Source organism: Hermetia illucens, chromosome 1 (assembly GCF_905115235.1).
Source record: "Hermetia illucens chromosome 1, iHerIll2.2.curated.20191125, whole genome shotgun sequence".
NCBI lineage: Eukaryota > Metazoa > Arthropoda > Insecta > Diptera > Stratiomyidae > Hermetia > Hermetia illucens.
Genome location: NC_051849.1, coordinates 171,651,992 through 171,675,994, shown reverse-complemented (window position 1 = coordinate 171,675,994; position 24,003 = coordinate 171,651,992). Strand labels below are relative to the sequence as shown.

The following is a 24,003-nucleotide window of genomic DNA, read 5'->3' as shown; positions in this document are numbered from 1 at the left end:
GAATATAAATTATTACGCTTTGGCCGGTGGGCGGAGGCATAAACTAAGATGCGGAATCGAATTGAAAGCAAACCATAATTTTTGTTTTATTGAACTTTCAGAGGAGCCTCTTCGTTTTTGATTTTCGTAGTTTACTTCGGGTTGCTTGGAGGCGGAGGGTGTTTGCCAAAATAAGTTGTCAAAGGACGACCAGAAGCTGGGAACAATTTTGCATTTACTAATTAATTTAACAAGGCAAATTCGCTGGTAGTTGAGAATTTATGAGCCATTAACACGATTATTTCGCTATGGCTAATTTGTGTTTTCGCAGATATATTCTGTAAGACAACGTTTCCAAGCAATTTGCTTGTAAAGTTTAATTGATGTATTCGTCTGAGAAAATTTAAAAATAAATTGTTAAATTGCTGAATTGCTGTTCAAATGATCAAGTACTGCTTCAATAACCAAAATCTGGTATATAAAATGAAAACTGAAAATGAATATCTATTTCTTTCCTGAGAATGTTTCAGTCCTGTAGCATCTCAAGTGTATCCGTACTCATCCTCTGATAGATAGCCAATGAGTTTGCATCTAAAAATAAAGGTTTCCTGTAATGATAAATGTTTAAAATTGACCAGTTTTCCAATGACTTCCACAATAAAGGAGTATGACGACTTTCCTTTGCAATCAGAAAACTTATTGGCAAATTTTCATTATGAACACACGTAGATGGGAGATGTCCTGTAAATCAAACAGTGAGGGAGTGAGTAAAGTACCCTAAAGGAATTTCATTGAAAATAAACTGTGTATATCAAATTGCGAATAGGAAATTTCCGGGAAGCGTGTTACTCCGTATCCTGAAAGCATTAAATGTGAATAACAACAGGAAATTTGTGAGTTTTTCGTTGTGGTCTTCCAATGCTCTGAACTGGTATAACAGCGAAGACTGTAATTTCAAATGTGGAAGCATTTCTCTGCTCGTTTGCTAACGAATGGACTTTGAAAAAAATGGAAATAGAATCTGTAGAATTTAACGAATTTGCACGCTTGCTATTTCAATGTTGATAGGTGAGATGTGCAAAAAGTTCGCACATTTAACAAAGTAGCAGTCGACTTGGAAAAGAATTTCAGTTATGTTACGTAGCTCCCGATATGGGGGTTGTTTTTTAACTACTTGGAGGAATTTATGGAAATATAGGAAACTATAAAATAAACTTAGAAAAAGACTAACATTTTATTTATTTGTTGGTAACGGATATTTGAAAATAAAAAATACCATGCACTTTTCTACTTTCTCTCAAGTAAACTGATAACACACGAAGCGGATGTGGAAAACGAGGCTGATTTCTGTATGTCCCATATACATATAGAGGGTTTCTCGAAACTGAACGTCAAGTGACAACTTGTAAAAATGAAAAAAATCCATACTCCTTGATGTTGGAGTTTTGGTTTTTTTTTTTAAATGAGGTATTTTTGTAAAAGAATGAGCAAAATTATTTTTTATGGGAACGGAAGTGGCATTTTGAAATCCTGTTTAAATCGGCCATCTTTTTAAATACCTTACGCGAGGTATCATTGGACTTTTTTCTTGAAAGATGAAGTGTCAAAGTTAGAAGGTTTTTCTTTTACAAACCATAATTTAAACCAACTTATTTTTTTCAATAAACCAACAATGTTGGTAATTTATTCAGTAACTGCAACCAATAACACTGTCATTGAAGATTTTACTATAAACAGAATTACCCACCCATAAATTGATGAAAGCTTGGAGATTCTGAGTAATAATGGTGGTGGCCACATTCCATTTACAACTTCCATAAAGTAATTTCAGGGCCGTGGAGAGAAAAATCCAAGCTCTATTATCCCTTTAGCGTTTATGTGTCCCCGGGTACGAGGGTAATCAGCTTCATTCCTCCCCTTTTCATCGGGGGTGAGAAATTTACTTGCAAGTATCCTGCGCATCGCCTGCGTTCGACATTCACTTAAGCGTAATTCGACATTACCGCAACTAATGCCACTTTGTCCCTCGTTCAGTACATCATTGTACATGACCTTCCACAATAGTGAGATATATGTGGAGGTTATGATCTTTGAGTCCCTTGAGTGGTTCTCGAGAAAGACAACGAGATGCGGGAATATCAACCGTCGTTAGGGAACACATAGTTTAATTCTATGAAGTTAACCAAATTTAATGTGTTCCTCAAATCTACATAGTCTCAGTCAAGCCGGTAACCAAATTTATGATCTCGAAAGTAAGATCGATTTACGGAAACTGAATTGCCAACTTCAAAAGTTTCTAGGCCATCAGCAACCCAGAACTGTCATTATAAGTATATGGGTCAATAAGGTAATGCAGGAGGTTTACGGAGTTTGGGTACCAAAGGAAGTGACATCAACTCCTATAGTGCAGGAAATACGTTCTCTGCATGATTGGAACAAGTCAGCAAATGTATTCGACCTTGTCTTTACCACCAGCTGGAAGACCTTATTAAGTTTACCTTCCAGATCCAAAGTTTCGGTTTCGCATATCGTATTGCAAGTTTCCAGTAGCTCTTTTCTAATTACTATATGTAGTACGCATCTCCCAAAAATCCGATGATGGCCACAATTTCCACTTTGTTAAAGGAAAAATCCTCAAATAATTTTCAGCAGTCCACGTAATCCGCGAACACATGGCATTTTAGTACTTTATGCTTTCGTGAACTATCCATACATGTACTGTACAGAGGGGGGGGACCAGAAGTAAATGCGGACTTTAAACAACTTCAGAACAGGAGAGAATCAATCGTTCCACCTCCTCTCTTATTAGACCCGCATACGCTTCACAAAAGACTAAACATCTAAATTCGTTGTAAAGCATGAAAGTTGTAAATCATGTTTGCCAAGCGGTAAAATAAGTTGACTTAGAATCCATTATCGTTATTAGAGTTTATAGATCTCAACTAGCTGAAAACAAAACATTAACCCTTTAACGCGGCTTGGCTTAGCATTTATCGAGGCCCATGCTCTTGTCAGGATTGCGCCTATGAGTGAAAGTGTCATCAGTTTAGCTAATTCAACTATAGTGGCTTGGTAAGCGTTTTAAGGTGTTATCCTACAAATAGCAATTCTTGCAATTATCTAATTGCCTATTGTCTTGAAGCGTGTTAAAGAATTTCATTTCGAGGTCATAACCGTAGCCTTAGAGCCAATGTTGTCTGTTCCGCACTTGCCCGGGATTATTACTTCAGTTTGGCTCAGGTGGCCAGCCAATGGTAGAAATCCATTTGCCATCAATGAAATTTGGACCAAGTGTGAAAAGGTAGAGCTCCATTATACCATCACGCCACGAATATTGTCAAACGAATATATATAACCTTCTAAATCACATTCCTAACATAAAAGAGAAATTTAAAGTCTTAAACGGAAAGGAAAAAAAATTACACCAGAAAATATTGTTTCAACAAAGCAAAGGTTCTTCCAGAGCTGATACCTCGGAATATATGTAACATTTTCGGCGAAACCCATAGCAAGGTGTTAACGACAGGAGAGATATAGAGACCTACTAACAAGTCACGAAGCAACTAAGTGAAAGGCTTAGCGACGCCTTAATTAAGATATCGTTTTCTTTCTTAAAAAGTTCGAGCCTAGGAGAAGAGCTCCCCTATAATCCCTGTACCTCAAGACTCCAAATAATTACTTTGCTATTCAAACATAGATACAACGCTTCAGAATAATATTAGCTTGAGGAACGCTAGTATTCGAAGCTAGAGTACATATTTGAATACTATCAGCAATGGTAAGTATAGACGACAGACGGTACAAGAAAAGCAAATCGAATGAGGAGTTACATAGTTTGTAACATTACTGCTTACTTACTACTGTTTACCAAATGAAAGAGGCTAAGCATATCTCGAACTGAGTTTTCCAAATACTCGCTTATCCTCAACGGGGCGTAGAAATTCACTTAAACCAATAAGTGTCTCTTTGTATAGATGATCCAAAGAATCTTCACTCCAGGCGTCCTCTTTAACCTGTGGTAGAAAAAGAAGACGAGGCAAATCCTGCCTGAGATGGAGCAATGACCTAGGCCAGGACGCCAGACAACTTTTAGGGATATCGAATTAATGGACCTCGTCGCAAAACCGAGATGTCTGGAGTTCCTTATTAAGGCAGGCCTAGACCGGATACCGCCTTTCCATCTCCTCTTGTCAGGCCTGAGTAGCTTAGAGAGAACCTGGGCGCGAAGCTGGCCAACTTGGCGTTGGCAAAATAGCTCGCAATTCGTTCATTCAATTGATCGACGACTTCAATGTTATTGCCATTAATACAAATAGGAAGAGTGCGATGGCCAGTCACACTGAGAATCTTGTAGTTTTTTAAGGTTTTGTGTATAACAAAACCTTATTAAAATCGGTTTACTGTCTGTCTGTCTGTCTGTCCGTCTGTCTGCTTTTCTGTCAGTCTGTCTACTACAAAATTTGGTGAACGATAACGCACACAGTGAGTTATATTTTTCTACGTGGAATTTGGGGGGGGGGGCTATACATGCAAAAGGGGTTTTTTTTTTCATCAGATGCAGTCATGTGGGGTATCAAATGAAAGACCTCGGTTAAGACTTCCCGAAGCCGGTCTGTTTTGACATTTGTTGGAAAGATGGGGAGTGCGGGTAATCGAAAATTATCATTTCTTTAACGGACCCATTCTCAGAAACTACACAACCGATATCTGTTCAAATAAAGTTGATAATAGTATGTTTCTATAATTATTAGGAATTGGTTGCAAAACCCCCTTAAGTTCATTTACCACCCTACTAAGTTTGATGGAAATCGCACTATTACTAACAACATTGTAATTAGTCAAAATTGTCGTTTCTGTGCAAATTCAAGACCTTGAATATCAGTATCACGCGAATGTGGATATTCTTACATAATAAATATTTGCAGAAATATGGGATAAACCGTTGATTATGATTTTCACCCATTGAAAGCATTTCTCCACCCAAGTCCCGGCGCAGCCACCGCGAATTACAACTTCGCAGAGAGGGCTCTGGTTTTCATCAATACGATTATGTCACGCGTCCGTCGCGTTTTCCGGGCCTTATCCAGTCCCTGCAGCTTTTCGCGAATCGCAATTATTATTGCGTTTGCCGCGTTTCAATTTGCTTTTGACCTCAGCATCACCTCCAGAGATTATGGGGTCCAATAATTACGTTGAGAGCATCGTGTAACCTCTCTATTTCATTAGCGAATCAGATAATGGAATATAACAGTCTCCGCATCCTCGGGTGTAGCGGAGTATTCGGGACAATTAGAGGACCCGTCCAAACCGAAATGATGAAAGTACTTCCTGTATACTCCGTATCTCGTAAGGAATAGTGTTAGGTGGTAATTTATTTTTCCTTGTTTTCGTTCTATACATTTCTCAATACAGGTAGTCAGTGTATGGGGCCTACCGGAATTTTCCCACCATTACTACCGTCTCCTGTACATTTTCCTACTGACTTTTCGAAAATCTGCAGTCATATCAGACGGAAATAATGTGCCTCATCTGCTGGGAACTACAAGGAAGAAATTGTCGGAATGATACACTCTTCCTTACCTGATATTGTCCTACATGAGCTGCACGCCCTCAGCGCGAGTATATCGGCCAATCGAAACCGAATCTATTATTTTGCGGTTCACCGTGTTGTCCACTGGTCCCGCCCAGGCAGGGGCCGCATATATCAGGACAAATGTTATCATCTCAGCGACAAATAGCCGGCGACTATATTCGACCCTCCACTATTAAGTATCGTCCTTACTGGAGATGAACTTGCCTTTGCTTCCTTTTCTCAGGTAAAAGCTAGATACCTCTTAAAGCTCAGCTTGACATTGACCATTGTCCCGAGATATGTAATGATCGCTATTGAAGTGATCTCGTGATCACCGGTTATAGTTACGTCTGCGACCGCCTCTGCCTTTTCATCCCCTAGGTCCAGTTAAACCATTCTTGTCCATATTTTGATGACATGCATTTTCTCACTTTCATAAAGTTTCATGTCCTTTGCTTTGCAACAACCTCCTTGGGCTTTGCAACTACCACCACCCTGCCTCTTTTGGCGCATAAAGGCCAAGCATTCTATCAAGCATTATGTTCAACAGCAGGGGCTTTGAGGAAAATATTCTTTCGACACGTCACCGTCTCGTACTGAAGAAGCCTCTTTGAGAGGTAACTCTTGACTATCCGAGCTAAGTAACCACGAACCAGTTTAGCGAAGGTACCTTTCATTTAACCCGTTGGTGGAGTTAAAAGCATCTATGACATCCAGAGTCACCATCGTGCAGCACTTACCAACGGCCAACGCTTTACGACCGAGGTCAACAAAAGTTGCATTAGACCTGCAATAGACCACCCGCTAACTTGACGAACGGAAGCAGCCTTTTCTATATCACACTCCCATCATCTTCCTTAAAGCGTCTAAAAGACAAATAGGGCGATGGGGCGGTTTTTGGGGTTTCCATAGTTGAACCAACCTCAACAAAACATTTCTTTCACCATCCACGATTCAAATGGCTTATGAACCATGCAGGCCTGGTTTTAGGTGCCTACTTCAGGGTAAGTCTCTGCCATTATGGAAAGATTGTTCCAAGTTTATGACAGCAACATTAGCCAATGCTACTAACATCCCAATTGCGTTTGGTCCTAGCATAAGGGAAATTGGACTCTCTTTTATTAAGGCATTCGGGATTTCATTTCCTTCTTCATTACAATGATCAGGTACCCAAAGTAATTCCACCGTATTGCACCTAGAAACAGAGGTCGATCAGTTTCTACATTCCTGAATGATTTTTGAAGTGATTAAAGGACTGCTCAGCGCCCTCAATTCAGTTTGACTATCGCTACAGATTGGGATGCACCTGCCCCTCAACCGCTCGTCAATCAGCCAGCCGCTTTTAGGGTCGCGATTCAGCCTGAAAAACCCCAAGGGAAAGCCCCACTTTTCGTTTTTGTTCGAGAGGTAGTCTCCTGCTCCAGAACCCTCTTCTGTTTTTGAACCGTCTATGTAGAAGACGTCAGTATATCCTGACACATATTCTTCTGGTTCGTTCCAGTTTTCTATTCGTTTCAATATAACTTCATACCTTCGTACAGATGTATGGGGATCCGAGAATCAAACGGCAACTAGATTCACTTCTCCCAATAAATTTTCCAATGCCCTCATCAGTTTCCTCCTTTTGGTAAATAATATTGTGATTTGATTTAGATTTACTGAAAGTCCATGCCTAAGGCACCAAATGTCAATCAAATCAACAGCGCATTACATATTTCTTCACACGTTTCTGAGATCCCGATCAACAACTAGCACAGCCACGTCATTCGAGCGTGGCGGAGCCAATCGAACGTTATCGATATCGAGGAATGAAATTTCCAACCTTATTTCTACTGTTCTACCTTTAGCTCACACCCCTCTATTACAATCCCAAATTCACTAAATCCGGGCACCAGACTTTGCCCTAAATTCCATAATTCGATGAGGAACTGTTGCTTAAGAGTATAGTGACATGTCGTCTACAGAGAATGACCCCTATTGCCGGCTCCACACGTTTAGCACTTGCCACAAACTCCAAATCTCCACAAAGGTTTGGCTTGATTTTGGGAGATGAACATCACATGTTGGCAAGTGCGTTAGTATTTTCTGAGCAAGAAGCAAATTCCCTTTGATTAGTCGAGTGGATTGTAATAACCAACACGACCCAAGCCAAACGCCGTATCCACACGTTTTCGTTTGCGCGGGTTTATTGAGGTTTGACGAATACGTGGATCCAGGATAATGATATTCATACTTCTGAGGTTGTCAAAACGCGTTTTTCTTGCCCCTAGCGCGAATTTCCTCACCAGTTGGGACCGTGGAGAGAAATTCCTGTTCCGGGTTGAAAATTATGCGGAAACCCGGGCTCGGGGTGAAAATCAAACGGGCTTGAAGCAAAAATGATGGCTGCCCAACTGTTATCATTTTTTTTCCATTGAAATTTTAATTCCGGGCACCAGAGAAAACTCCGGACCGAAGAGAATCCTCCCTTTTCACTCTCCTCTCGTCAGGCCTGATCTTATCATATATGTATGGATGCAGGTGATAAGTAAGTGTCATAAGTAGATAAATCTTTGTAGCTTACCGTGCTTTTTCGAGAATCCTATCCTTTTCCATATTATTTGTTCATATTGAACTCTGTGTATAATACCACAATATCCGAAGGAGTACTTCCTATATACAAAGACGTCCGCATTCCATGATTTATTGCAAACCCATCCATTCTGCTCGATACCAGCAATTTCATGACAACAAAATTATGAGTACGTTTGTTTACATGTTTTTCCTTCTTCGACGAAAAACCACTTTATTCAGATTCTGGCACTGGCATGAGATGAAAAGTTTCATAGCTTCATTCCTCCTTCCGAAATTACAAACAAACATGAAATCTTTGCCAAAGTTCATCTCATTCATCGCATTAAAATCATTCTTTGGAAACGAGGGAAGCGTGTGCCATGATGGTGCACGAAAAAAATAGTCCAAAATCATATGTAGTTAATACTAGCAGTAGTAAGCGACCTGCTACAACTTTTTGGCCGACCTTCTGAAAATCTGGCATCCATTCCCCCGTCCCCCCGATCGGTTCGCCGCCAACATTACGTGGGAAATGTATAAAAGTGCGTTCACTGGTTTGATGAACGGCCCCGGAGCAATGCCAGATTTCTTTCAGAGCAAAGTAATAGGGAAGGAAGTTCTTCTGGGTGACCGGCCAAAAAATTTTATAAATGCGTGACGATAAGCCAAAAAACAAAACAGGCAGCCACCGTTTCCAGCAAACATTGCCAAGAAGTCCCACTTCCTAGCTGGCGATGTACGAATTACTGGCAGCAATGACGCGTTGGCTGCATCCCCCGTTGTTGGCAAAGTATCTTTGTCCGGTTTGTTGGCCAACGAATTCAAAAGGCATTTTGGCGTCAGAGCAGACTGAAAGGCGCTTCACTTTGGCGTTTAGCCTTAAAAAGAAACGCATTCTCCGTTGCATTTTTAGGGAAACAACCTGGGAATTCGTGGTTGCTCTACTCAGTATACTATATTACTCATGCGTGGTAGCAGAGAGCTAAGTTGTCATCGGAAACCACCAAGAACAACCTTTGCATGAGGAAATGTATGGGAATTCCTGCAGGAGGCCTGAGGCCTATCTTTGCCAAGTGGAACTCGTATTCTTGGCAATCAATAATCGCTTCGAATGACTCTCGAGACATTTGGCAATGGGAATTATAAACAATTCTGAAATCCAACTCATTGGATAGGTCAACCGAATTTCCCGAATTTCATTCGAGATTCAGGAATTTTGTAAATTTGTTGACCGTGGGAAAATACCCAAAATAGTGGATATTTGATGTCGACCATTGTAGTGCCGTCCCACACCATTGGCTCCTATTTCGAAAACAGACGGCGTTATAAAACAGGTGCGAGTGGGCGGCATCGAACTATCAATTAAGAAATCCATCGTCTTCGAAATGTCTTGGAAGTTACATTACACGGAACGAATTAGGATGTTGATGGTGGCGGTTGCAATCGGAGGCATGGCGACGGATGGCTAAAAAATGTATTTCGGGTAGACATAGCGTTCTAGAGATTTCAGGATTTAAGATCTGTACCAATCTTCAGCTACATAGCTGGGTGCCGACGACTACGACGACGGTGCTTGTAGTGAATGACTTTATGGGACCTTTGCTCAAAAATAGACACCATGATGGCGAACATGCTAACTGATGAAGCAATTTTAGACTATGGCCAGGGCATAGTCTATTTTAGTGATTTACGTTTTCTGCGGACGGTGCGACTTAGCTCTTCGGGCACAAATATACACTCATTTTCGTATATATCATGTGGAAATGTTATTTTTAACCGCCCAGATCTTGCTCGTTCACTTTAGTGGCGGCTCACTTTTATATTCATCTTAAATTGAAAAAGACGATTGCATAATGAGAAACGCCCGTGTCGAAATCTTGTTCACTTTAAATGACATTCAAAATAAAAAAATATATATGTTTGTCTTCGAGGAAAATTTGTTTTGTATTGTCTAGAAGAAGAAAATCTGCGCATCTCTGCCAGGCTCACTTATATCTTGCAAGTTAAAGAGAAATTAAACAAGTGGAACAGCCTCCCAGCCTCCAATGAATGATATACGGGTTTTTGGAATTTGATCTTGGTTCAAACGGGGGTAGTGATGGGATTGGATCCATACGTGCTTCCTTTCAAGATAATTTAAAGAACATTTTGTGTTGCCCTTCCTCACTCGTTGCTAAACATGACACCCATTATCTCAGAATAAGTAAATAAACTGACGGATTAAGAAAACTTGATTCCTTTGAGGACTCTAAGGATTCCACCCAGACTACAGTAGCATTTTCCATTTTAATTGCCATTTCATTAACATTCATTACCTAAACCGATACTTGAATCGATGGCTTGATTGGTCATTTATTCATTTATTTAATTCAAACGGTACAATAAAAAAAAAAAATCCATGAAGATATTGTACGCGTAGATATAATGAAAAGAACAATACTGAGAAAAAACAAAACAAAAACGACAAAAAAGAAAAATTAAAAATTATTTCAAGACGGACGCTACTTTCTCCTTAAATAAATTAAATCATCCACGGCGGAACAACTGGTATCCGGTCTAGGCCTGCCTTAATAAGGAACTCCAGACATCCCGGTTTTGCGACAAGGTCCATCAATTCGATATCCCTAAAAGCTGTATGGCGGCCTGGCTTACGTTATCGCTCCATCTCAGGCAGGGTTCACCTCGTCTTCTTTTTCTACCACAGATTTTGCCCTTATAGACTTTCCAAACTGGATCATCCACATTCATACGGATTAAGTGACCCGCCCACCGTAACCTATTGAGCCGCATTTTATCCACAACCTGACGGTCATTCTATCGACCATAGATTTCGTCTTTATGTAGGCTACGCAATCGTCTATCCTCATGTAGGGGTCCAAAAATTCTTCGGAGGATTCTTCTCTCGAACGCTGCCAAGAGTTCGCAATTTTTCTTGCTAAGAATCCAAGTCTCCGAGGAATACATGAGGACTGTCAAGATCACAGTCTTGTACAGTAAGAGCTTTGACCCTATGGTGAGACGTTTCGAGCGGAACAGTTTTTGTACGCTGAAATAGGCTCTGTTAAAAGCCAAGAACCGCAGATTTCATCATCGTAGCTGTTATCGGTTGTGATTTTCGACCCTAGATAGGAGAAATTATCAACGGTTTCAAAGTTGTAGTCTCCTATCTTTATTCTTCCCGTTTGACCAGTGCGATTTGATGTTGTTGGTTGGTTTTTGGTGCTGACGTTGCCACCATATACTTTGTCTTGCTTTCATTGACGTGCAGCCCAAGATCTCGCGCCGATCGCCGCCTGCTCGATCTAGATGGAGGCAGTTTGTACGTCTCGGGTCGTTCTTCCCATGATGTCGATATCGTCAGCATAGGTCAGTAATTGGGTGGACTTAAAGAGGATCGTACCTCTTACATTTACCAAGTTAAAAAGGACGCATGATAGCGCATCCCCTTGTCGTAGACCGTTGTTAATGTCGAATGGTCTTGAGAATGATCCTGATACTTTTATCTGGCCTCGAGCATTGGTCAGGGTCAGCCTAGTCAGTCTTATCAATTTCGTCGGAATACCGAATTCACACATGGCTATGCACATTTTTACCCTGGCTATGCTATTATAGGCGGCTTTAAAGTCGATGAAGAGATGGTGCAACTGATGTCCATATTCCAACAATTTTTCCATAGCTTGTCGCACAGAGAAAGCCTGATCTGTTGCTGATTTGCCTGCCTCTTTGGTATGAACCAATGATGTTCTGGGCGTATGGGGCTATCCGGCATAGCAAGACAGAAGGATATCTTATAGATGGTACTCAGCAACGTGACACCTCTATAATTGCTGCACTGTGTGATATCTCCCTTTTTATGTATGACTCTGATAATGCCTCGTTGGCAGTCGTTAGGCATTGATTCGCTGTCCCACACTTTGAGCACAAATTGATGAACCACTTGATGTAATTGGGCGCCTCCATATTTAACTAATTCTGCTGTAATTCCATCGGCTCCTGGCGACTGATGATTTTTAAGCCGATGAATTTCACGGACTGTTTCTTCTATGCTTGGTGGTGGCATTATTTGTCCGTCGTCTTCAGTTGACGGGACCTCCAATTCCCCGATGTTCTGATTGTTCAGTAGTTCATCAAAGTACTCAACCCATCGCTACAATATGCCCATTCTGGCGGAAATCAGGTTTCCCTCTTTGTCTCGGCAGGATGAGTATGAAGGTGTGTAAGGCTTCATCCTGCTGATTTGTTGCTAAAACTTCCGCGCCTGGTGCGGTTGCTCCCTGTACTTTTCGAAGTCTGTGAACTGTTGGTTGTTCCAGGCTTCCTTTCTCCGTCTGTGAAGTCGCTTCTCCGCTTGCCGGAGTTCGTGATAAGTCTCCACGCGTGCCCGTGTCCTTTGAGAATGTAGCATTACTCGGTATTCATTTTCAAACCAGCCGTTCCGACTCTTTTCGCGGCTGGGGCCAAGTATGATTGTAGCCGTATTTATAATAATGTTCTTCAGGTAATTGTTTTGCTTCATCTCTAGGATCTCTGTTGACTGCGGTTATTGCGGCATCCATTCCCCTCTTATAGGTGTTGCGGAAGGCTGTGTTGTGGATGGCTTCAGTGTTAACTCTCACCTGATTATCAGAGGAGAGTTGCTGTTGTTATTCGAACTCGGAGCTCCACAACGACGAGATAATAATCCGAGTCTATATTGGCCCCCTATATGTTCTGACATTCATCAAGGCTGAGAGGTGGCGGCGTTCGATCAACACGTAGTCAATTTGGTTGGAAGTGGTCCCGTCTGGAGAAGCCCACGTATGTGTGTGGAGCTCTTTCCGTGCAAACCAGGTACTTCCAACAACCATTTCATGTGACACTGCTAATTGAATAATCCGCAGTCTGTTATCATTTGTATTTTGATGTAAGTTATGGGAGCCAACGCATCGCCTGAATACGGGCTCCTTTCCTACTTGGCTGTTAAAATCCCCAAGTATGATTTTGATATCATATCTGGGACAGGCTTCGAGGATTCGTTCTACTGCCTCGTAGAAGGTATCTCCGACTCTGCAGTCTCCTCTGTAGAGGCGTAAACGTTAATGAGGCTTAAATTTCTAAATTTGCCTCGGAAGCGCAGAGAGCATAGCCGTTCGCTTATGTTTTCAAAGCCGATAACATAGTTAGATACTAGACAGCTACCACACTCCCCCTTGTCTCCATACATACAAAAGGGCGATGTAACACGTGGGGTATCAAATGAAAGGTCTCGATTAATTTTGACATTGAGTTCACAAGAGGGAAGGTGAGGCTGGAAAATGGTAATTTCATTCACAGGTCCATTCTCAGAACTTTCCAACCGAAAAACCTGAAACACGAAGCTGCCACTTTATGGTGCTTAGGCTCCGAAATAACTTCCATACCGATATCTGTTCAAATAAAGGTAGTATATTACTATAATTTTTAGTAATTGAATGCAGAACCCCCCTTAAGTTCATCTTAGGATCATAAAATTTTGCAGCAAAATGGGCTATAGAGCATAATCCTACACTACTGGTGGAAATCACGCTATTACTAACAAAGTTATAGTAGGTCAAAGTTGAGCCACCACTTTTCTACGCACTGAGGTTTTGGCTTTCACTATCGGAAGAGCGAAACCCTTTTTGCTATCTGCCCATGTCCCTATTCTTTGTTTGCCCATCAGCTGAGTGTCAGTGGACTCCAACTGACCTGATTGTGACACTCTCAGGAATTGAACTTGACCCCTTTTCTTTCGATTTTTTTTCCTTCCACGGTTTACTGAAGGCTTTCATCAAGTCCTTAAATATTTTATGGTCGCTGCGTTTATCATTAACAAATTCAAACAATCAACAATTTTTGCTCCACGCAGAGTAAAGCAATATTTTATACTACATCAGATCAGAACTACACTTTCCAATTATTTTCTGGGGAACCTTTTTTCTATTTCCCCAAACACCATATTAAGGAGAATTAGGCGATCAGGATAAGATGCACAGAGCAGGTTTTTTTTAACTGGTTCTATTGTATGGTAGTCACAATTATGGTAGGGGGACCATATCGCGGAAGCATACAAGAGAAAAATGTTGACAAAAGAATTAAAAAGAATAAATGCAGAATGGGTAATTTATGTACTGGTGGAAAGAGCATAGGACGAACCCAGATATTCTTGAAGCTTGACTGAGATTGTCGACATAATGAAGGTTAAAATGAAGCTTGATGTCATACGTCGCCCGGAGATCATATAACATTTCCTCAAGTTCAGTGCTAACGTATGGTGAGCCCACCACAGAGATAAGGTGTCGAGATTTGACTGAAGGTAGCTTTGTACAGTAGGGGAATCAACGGCAAAAAATTATTTTAATTTGTAAGTATCTGGCAGACAGGGATAAATAAATAAGGAAGAAAGATTATTTATAAGGAATGAAAATTGGAATGGGCCAAGAATGGAGCCTTGGGGGATCCGGGATAAAAAAATGAATGGAGCCTTGGGCGATCCCGTATAAAGGAAAGAATGGAGTAGAGACAGAGCCATTGGAAGAGGCTGTACACAGCCTACCACTTAAGTACGATCGTAGCCAGGAGAAAACAGTTGAAGGAAAGCCATACGATCAGAGTTTGTTTTCCAACTTTTCAGTAGAGAATGGTCAACAGAATCGAAGGCTTTGGAGAAGTCCGTGAAGCATACACTGTATAGGCATCTTTTCTTTTGTTCAAATACTTAGTAACAAAATTACTAAACTCAAGGAAATTACTGACAGTTGAGTCCTTCGATTGAAATCCACGCTGCTCCTTTACAATAAAGTGGCCAAAACGATATGTGAGGCAATCTTTTACATACTTCTCGAGAATCTTGGAGATGAAGTAAAAGATGGAGTTTTCGATCAATGTAACATCGCCTTCCTTGTGCAAAGGAATGATAAGAATCTTATTCCACTTGTCTAGAAAGATACCCTTGGATAAACTCTTGTTAAAAATGATAGCAAGCGAAAATATAGCAAGCCGTGTGGACCACAACCGCCATTTCCTGAAGGGGGTTTTGCTAAGGGCGATTTGTGCGAAAGTAGTGTGCTCGAAGGAGTTCGCAGGATCGTTGTAAAGACTCTTTCTGAAGCACCTAGCGCCGAGAAAGTTCGGCAAAAGAGAAAGTTTTGAAAGATTTGCACTCTAGAACAACAATTCAGATTTAGTCTTTATCAACTTGCACGGCAGAAGCCCCTGGCTGGTTTTTTATTTATTTAATTTAATTTAACGGACAACAGAAAAATTCCAATTAATTATTGTCCTCAGGAGGAGGATAAAGCAAAAAACTTATCCTACGTTTAAAACTACTTAAAGTAGGGAAGTTTTGCATTATAATTTCGGCAAAGCCTGGGAATCGGGGAATGAAAGTATACTTCGAGCTCTGCAAAGGGCACGTTGAAAAAGGACCCAGAATAGATCCCTGTGGGATGTCAGAGAGGGAGAGAAGGAGCGGGAAGTACAGCCGACAAAAAAAAATGCGGCAGGATCGGTTGGAAAGGTAAGAGGCAAGCCATAAAACAAGTGGTATGGGAACGTTTAGGGACGAGAGTTTGGATAGAAGTATCTTGTGATTTACAGTGTCGAAGGCTTTCGCGAAGTCAGTGTAAATGGTATGCACTTCTTGCCTTGAATTTGGACATTTGGCGACAAAGTTGGTAAAGTCAAGCAGGTTGGAGGCAGTGGACCTACGTTTAACGAAGCCGTGCTGCTCTTTCACTACGTGTTGGTGAAAGTGGACGGACAACCAGTCGCTGACATATCTTTCCAGGATTTTGGAACAGTAGGAGAGGAGGGAAATTGGACGATAATTCTCGGCAAGCGAACGATCGCCACTTTTGTGAATGGGGATGATGTGAGCTTCTTTCCACAAGCCGGGAAAATGATTCTCTTCAAAACTTTTGCTGAAAATTAAAGATAGGGGAAGTGAGATGGACTTACCAGTTTTGAGCAAAAAGAGATTTGGAAGACTATCGTAGCCAGGTCCGACATTGGCATCAAATTTGCCAATGAGGTATTCGACACGGATAGGGGTAAGAAGGGGAATGATAGGCGATGCGGGGCAGGCTACATTCACTATCGGGAGGGATTCGGAGGAAGGAGGGGGAACATAGACTGACGAAAATTAGCGGCAGAGTAAATCACAAGATTGTTGGGGGGAGTGAGCTGAGAAGCCAGAGAATTTAATGGACGAAGGGGATAACTGGGCAGGGCAGCGGGAGTTGCGAATGTGGGACCAGAAAGGCTTCAGGTTTCCACGGTTTAATTAGTCTTCCACACCGGACAAATATTCGTTTCTAGACTTACGTATTAAGGATTTGACCGAGGAACGAAGAGAATTGAAAAAAACTAAGTCAGCAACGTTTCTAGAAGACAGGAACTTCTTTCTCGCAGTCTGTTTTTGACGTAGTTTTTTGTGAATTTCAGTGGTGAACCAGACGGTGTAAGAGCGTAAGCACTTAGGAGAGGAAGGAACGTAACAAGGAAGAATATCAGATACAATGGTATAGAAAGTGTTGAGTGCTTGGTCACACGTAAATGGAGAGAGGAGGGGGATCCAGTTGATTGACGCCAGGGCTGAGTTCATACCTTCGAAGTTCGCCTTACGAAAGTTGAACTTGGTAGGCTTGCGAGCGACAGGAGAGTGGAGTCGGGATATCTGAACATCGAACTCGAGAGCAGGATGATGGGCGTCAGGGGCAACGTAAGACGGAGCATGAAGGGATTGGGAAAGACAACGCACAGGAAGGTTAGAGAGAACAAGGTCAAGAGTGCGATCTAAGTGGTTTCTAGAAAGGTTAAACTGGAGGGCGCCACAGGTGTACATAATGCCCGACAGTCCTTTGGTTTAAAAGAAAGCCACACTTGTTCTTATTTTATTATTCTGCAAAAACGGATTCACTAGTTTCTATGTCTATTGTTGGTTATGAGGTTATGAAAAGGCTTTAAATAACAGGATAATCCTGTAGGTGCAATGCCATATTGATCAATTACAAATATTCTCTTTTGTTATTTTAATATTATTTCTGATGAGGAATTATCAATGACAATCGATTGGGACTGCATTTGGTTGCAAGATGAACACGTACCTTTGTATCTTTTAATTAGATTTAGAATTTTGAATTTTTCTGAAAAAACTATTTTGAACTGACAATTGCTTTCTCTTTCAGATAATTGCCAACAATAGAATCAGATGGAACAACTCATCGCATTAAAAATATCGCCAGTAGAACAGGTGCGATCCGTCCTTGGTACTGACCACACCATCTACGGATTTCGAAGAAGCTTGTTGTGAATCCGACGATTAGGATGGCGAAATCCTCCGGTTCATAACATACCTTATCAACTGCTCCTGTGATCATGGTCATTATCTATTGCCGACGTTTTTGTGCACTGTGAAAGCTTGAAGGACACTGACCTGTAGATTGGACTTCGACCAACTAATCTACGCTCAGTTCTTGTAAGTGGCACTCACAAGCCATCCTGATTCGTTCGTAGCCAATTGTCAAATAAAGATATGTCATTAAATTTAAATAATATCAAATATAATGCTTTGGCTTCGTTCAAACGGTAATATTGAATATTAAATAATAAACTGTAATTGATTTTATTTGTAAATATTGGAAAATTAGAAAGCAATTTCATACATGCAATGCTTTTCGAAATAGTTACGCATTAAATACATGTATATTATTACTTAATAATTACTGTAATCGATAGAGTTATGGCATAAATAAATAACAGTAGGGTTCGAAGGAAGTTAACGTTTTACTTTTTTCCAGGTCTTCAGATGTTATTTCGTTATCTGCAAATGGAATATTTTAAAATAACTTTGTTTCAAACAGTTTAGCCGACAGTGACCAGTGATTCGGAGGTTCTTTTTGGTAAGGTTTAGGCCATCCCTTGTGCGCTTGGGTTCGTATCCCCCCAATAATCACCCTGGATTGCTCCGTACCTGTAGGCCCGTCCGTATAATTCCCTCAATCTCCTTCATTTTTAATGTCATAGTCATGAACCCGTTTCCGATTCCACAAAAGGGTTCTGGCCCGTGCAAGGGCGCCTCTGCTCCCTTCTTGGCTAGATAGCCGGCTGCTTCATTGCCCTCCATTCCAACATGGCCTGGAACCCACAGTATCTAGACCTTACGTTTAGAGTTTACCTGGTTGACCTAATTGCTGCTTGGCTGTCGGTGAGAATAGCAATGTTCTGCCTCCTTTAGTTCCTTTGGAGATTAAAGGAGGCACATCTGCCTATGGTGTACATTTCCGCCTAGAATATGCTAGTGTACCGACCCATTGATTCCAAGTCCATTTTCCTTGGACCAGTGACTGTGTGTCACAGCCCCGCTCTCCCAAATGGCTTTATTACTCCAACGTGTTTCAAACTTCTTATCGAAGTGAAACCTCGTTATCATGTTATCCTTTGGTATCAATAATTAGGGATACCGCCTAGAAACAATATCAATCTGCCTTCGGTTTAGGTAGTTCCCCGCCTCACTGATACTCCCGACCATCCCGAAAATTCCCCTTCTTGCCTGCATCGGTATGTGCAGATGGAGAGAAGATGGTCCCAGAAGGACTTCCAGGGATCCCGTTGGATATGTCCTCATTGCCTCACTGATACACACGCAAGCCAGTCTTTGCAGTTTGTGTAACTCCCTAGCTTGTGTGCTGAGTTCAACTCTTTTTACCCAGATTACCGCCCCATAGGTAATCATTGGCCTTACAAATACAGTGTATATCCAAAGTAACATCTTCGGGCTGCAACCCCATTTTTTCCTCGCTATGGACCTACAAGCCATTAGAGCCCACATGGCTTTCCGACAAGTGTATTCTAGCGTAATTCCCAAATATTTTACCTCTGTTTCTCGTTTCACCTCCATGCCATGTAACTTTATGGCTCTCAAATGATCAAGCTTACATCTTCTAGTGAATGTTACTATGGTGGTTTTGGCTGGATTGATCCGCAGTTCCGCCTTCCTGCACTAGGCATTAGCAACCCTCAATCCAGTTTGGATTCTGTCACATAGGGTATTCTCATGTTTACCCCTATAGATTAAAACGATCTGGTTAGTGGACTTGTATTCCAGCATTTGTTAGATCTTCTAAGAGTTCATCCAGTACCATACTCTACATAAGCGGTGATATTACGCCGCCCGTGGACAACCTTAAGTGGTATTCGTGACTATAGAATTTGCGCCAGTCGGCGCTTCTGTTTATCTACTGTTGTCTATGATTTTCTCCACCGTTTTGAGTACGGACAATGTCTGGCAAATTGGTCTGAAAGACTTAGGGTGAAAAGGATCCTTTTTACCTGTTTTCGGAATAAAAGCCACTTATTCCCGTCTCAATGCCCTTGGTATATATCTCAGGGCTATGTTGCCTCTTACCACCCTTAAAAGAAGGAAATGAGTTCTGAGAAGCAAGTGTACCCTGTCCTCCTCATTCTCCTGGTTGCCTGGTTGCCTGGTTGAACGGTTTTCTCTGTTCTCATTCTGACCAGGCTCTTGCTCGACCATGGTACACCCCTTGATGACTTAACCGTCCTAGCTGGACAGCTAGCCTCATATGCGTCAATGACGACTACTTTGAGGTTTTCCACAACTGTTTCTAGTCACAGTTCGCTCCTGATGTCACCGCCCCCTTGAAGGTGAGCCATGTTGTTGCTCAAATGTGTTGCATAGGATTGCCAATCCGTTCCCCAGGGATTCCTTATTATTCTTTTTATTTCGGAGTTACCCTCAATGTCGAATCTGATTATTATGTGATCAGACATAGAGGGCTCATCCGACATTCTCCAATTCCTGACCAGCCCGTTCATTAGAGTGTTTCCTAGAGTTATGCTTAGTACCTCCTGTCTAGTGCTGGTCACAAATTTTGGAGTGTTCCCTAAGTTATGTATTCCTAACTTATTGTTAAGCATAAATTCAAGAAGGTACTCACCCCTTCGATTGGTGTCGCTGCTTCCTCAAACTTGCTGATGGGCATTGGTATTGCAATCGAGAAGAAGTGGTAAGGCCCTCTTCTCATAGTACTTCACTAGTTTAGCGAATTGTTCCCGTGGAACCCGAATGTCGTCTCCTGGGAAGTATCTCGATGCCGCGACTGCACCTCCCGGCTTCTAATGAGACTTGGATAGCCACAAGGTCCCAAGTTAGGAACCCTGAAAGACATATATGTTTTAAATTACGTTTAAGAATTATGCAAGTTCTTGGTTTTTCACAAGAGGAATACCAAGTTGCCCGCATGCTTCCTCCTTGCAGACCGCGAATCTGCCCCCGGTACACCCAAGGCTCCTGAGCCAGCACTATTCCGGTGTTCTCCTTAGAACTTGCCCTTGCAATTACCGCAGATGCAGCTCTCGCATGGTGAAGGTTTATCTGGGCTATCTTAGTGCAGGCCATTGGCTCCTTTATTGTTTGGAGCTCTTCTCTACTGTTTGAGTATCGTCCTCCTCCTCCGACATGGTACTTTCCTGCACGTCGTGGTATACCCTGAGCCCTAGAAGCCCTAGGTCCAGGTCGTCCAGCTTCTGCTCTTCACTGGGCAATAAATCTACTTCCCTAGCTGATCCAGTCCTTTTCGCCTCTATGACTTTCAAGACTTCTTCGGGGACTTCGGTATGCTTTTCAACCGGTGTCTCCTCCGAGGTGTCTTTCATCGGCTTTTCCCTGTACTAGCGTGTCGAAAATCCAAGACTTAAATTAAGTTGTTAAATTAAGAGTATTTTTCCTCTGAAGAAAATCACAGACACAATTTTAAATAGATACGAAATTTTCAGCGTTAAATGGTAAAACACAAAAGGTTATTATCCTCAGAGTATCGCAAACAGACTCAAAGGAACTGAGCCAAATAATCTGAACCCCAACTGGGGCTCCAAACATCAGCAGGATGGAACGCTTTTAGAAGAAGTGAAACATAAACCATGGCCAACAATGCAGTCGGTCTTGAAATTTCTGACCAAGCAGAAACATGTCAAGGCCCAGAATGAGCTATACAAAGCTTTCCCTTTATTATGAAAACTGCAACCACCTCTTAGAAGGATGCGAAATGGATAGAAATATCATTAAATTCCCAAGCTGCCACGAAATCGGATACAATACCGAAGTTTGAGCCTTGCTAGTTCGCCGTTCAGCTTATTGAATTAACGACCGAAGCGATCAAATTCATTAAAAGGATCAGTACTCAGTCAAGGACGAAGAATGCTACTGCACTTAACTTGACCCTGTAATCAAGTGACGAGATTAAAGCTCGCATTCTGCCGCAATCGATGAACGGCGACTTTTGGTTGTAGGCGCGATACATACGGGTTAAAAATAGGGAATATTTCCTACGACCTCCAACGCATGAGAGAATTTTTAACATACAAGAGAAATGTTTCCTTTGAGGCTTTCGGATCAGGGAACTCATCATTGACTTTAGAAATATCGATCAAGATCAATCGTAGATGATCAATCAATCAAGGAGGGAACTGAGTGTATTCAACTTCTAGATCTCACTGATATTAAGAACATGCTACACCGGTCCTCCATCGGGAACGACGGCTTCCATATGCATCATCGACACAATCAATACATCGAAAAGCAGCTTAGATCTCTCCAAGGAACCGGAATAATTCGACAAATCAGAAGAAGCGACTGTGAATAATCTTTGGTTCTCGTTCCGAAAACAAAATTATAATGAACGAACGTCACTTCGGAACACATTATTACTTAGGGGATTAAAGATATCTTTGTTATCACGACTCTTATAAAGTGAACTTACATATTATAATCGACGCACTTTCAAGCACCATCTAGTCCCTTTCAACGGATTACATCATAGTTATGATCAATTTGCCCTCATTCAGGATCAAGCTGCCGTCAGTTGAGTTCAACTGCATTCGATATCAAATTCTATCTATATCAAAGTCTAAGGGTTTCCAACCAAGAATATGGAAGCTAAGGATATTGAATCTCGAGTCTCCTTAACATATTCAAACTCTCCCACGTAGAAATCTGTAGGAGGCATGATCTCCACTTCAATTGAAAGCCTGCACCCTGCACTTACGGCGCAGTCTGCCAGAAAGGTAAATACGTTAGCTCTGACGATGAAAGAACGGGAAGCCATCTGCGATGCAACTGCCTAAATCGATCAGAAAACGGCTGAGGAAAGCTCGGTAGAGCCACTAAGGAAGAATGACTTTGCTTGCCAGAACCCTCTCCTCGGCGCTTAGCAGGAAAAGCCAAAGGAAGAGAGGCCGGTTATATGGACGCAACTGGTATATTGCCGGTATGTGAGAGTGGGTCCATGCGGACCGAAGGCAGTGAATTCAGAAAGACTCCCAGTCGGCGACAGAGAAAGGAAGTGAAGCTCCTGGGGAAAGATGACGTGAGGATTTTTGTACTCTTAGTTATTAGTTCTAGTGGTTGGCCCAAGTTCACCATCGTCAGCATCGAGCTTAGCGCGATATAGCATGCCAGCTATTTGTTACTCAACCATCGAAGGAGGCAGGAGACATCATTCGCATCCTAGATCTTGAACACAGGAGTGTCAAGTGCATGAATGTCACGAAAGATAAATTCACGAATTCGGAGGATTTCAGCTTGGCATTCGAACTGGACTAAAAAATGCATCGAGGCAGTTGCCATATCATACCCCAGTTTTTTTTCCTGAAAAGATGAAAATTCAATCAGAAAACTGTAGAGCATCGTTTTATTTGGAGAGTGAAAAACACTCCGACTCATACAAAACAGAGCAAATTGCAGCATCTTCAGTCCGGTTCTTCAGAACTAACCTGCGTCCTGATGACAAATTTGTTAGAGGCAACTTCGCTGAGACAATTCTGTTTCTAGGACCTAGTTGCGATCATGCTACAGTGCCAGATTAATGGTAAAAGGAGAAACGTCATAGTTTTTTCTGCTTACTTGCGCTCTGATTATTTGTGTACTCCGTCGACGCAAGAACTAGGGGAACTGGTGGTGTATGCAGAATCAAGTGGCCTTGAAATCTTAATACGAACGTTCAACATATTTCTTGGAAGAGTAGCAAATACAATCCGAGAGGAAAAAAACTATTTAATTCTATCACTTCAACTGGTCTTATGACTGCGAACGTAGGATGCGGTATTACGTTCGTCAGGCTAAGTAAAGCGAATAATTGACGTAACAATTTGCCCTTCAAAGCGGTTAGAGTTGATTAGAAACTGATGGGTACTAGATGAAGTCAGACCTTGGCTACTGAGAATTATATCTGACAATTGCGGGCGAACAGAATGTAGAACAAAGGCGGATTCCTCGGGGAACGGATTGAACAAAGTTCATTGAACTTCTTGGTAATGAAATGCAGCTGCCCAGGCGACTAGAAATTCTTAAGCGATAAAAGATCAATTGTAAACCCTGAATTACACACTTTTTTTGAGGAAGCTTGTCCTATTACCCAAGGCAAATATGGCAAAATGGTTCCCTGGTGGAACCGAGAACTGTGAAAATTCAGGAAATCAACAGACAAAATTCAAGAAATCAACAGACAAATTAATGGAGTACATGTTAATATGTCCGGATGTTCCCGGAGAGCTGAGTGGTTAGAGCACTAGGCTGTCATACGGAAGGTCGCGGTTCAAATCTCACTGATGACAGTGGCATTTGTATCGTGATTTGACGTCGGATACCAGTCGATTCAGCTGTGAATGAGTACCTGAGTCAAATCACGGTAATAATCTCGGGCGGGCGCAATGCTGACCTCCTACAATCTACTGTGATGTACCGTTACGGTCTTGAATGAAGTACTCTAACACACTTCAAGGCTCTGATCCAATATGGATTGTTGCGCCAATGATTTGCTTTCTCCTCCTCCTGAGGACAATAATTAATTGGAATTCTCTCTGTTTGTTGTCCGTTAATTAAA

At 41.7% G+C, this 24,003-nt stretch overlaps 1 long non-coding RNA gene across 1 annotated transcript in view; it reads left to right on the top strand.

The window, feature by feature from the left end:
• The window catches only part of LOC119646347, a 28,171-nt gene extending 10,293 nt beyond the window's left edge, over positions 1-17,878 (top strand). The window contains exon 2 of the long non-coding RNA XR_005248725.1: positions 17,290-17,878. This is a non-coding gene — a long non-coding RNA (uncharacterized LOC119646347). The remainder of the gene's footprint in view (positions 1-17,289) is intronic.
• Positions 17,879-24,003: the final 6,125 nt, after the last annotated feature.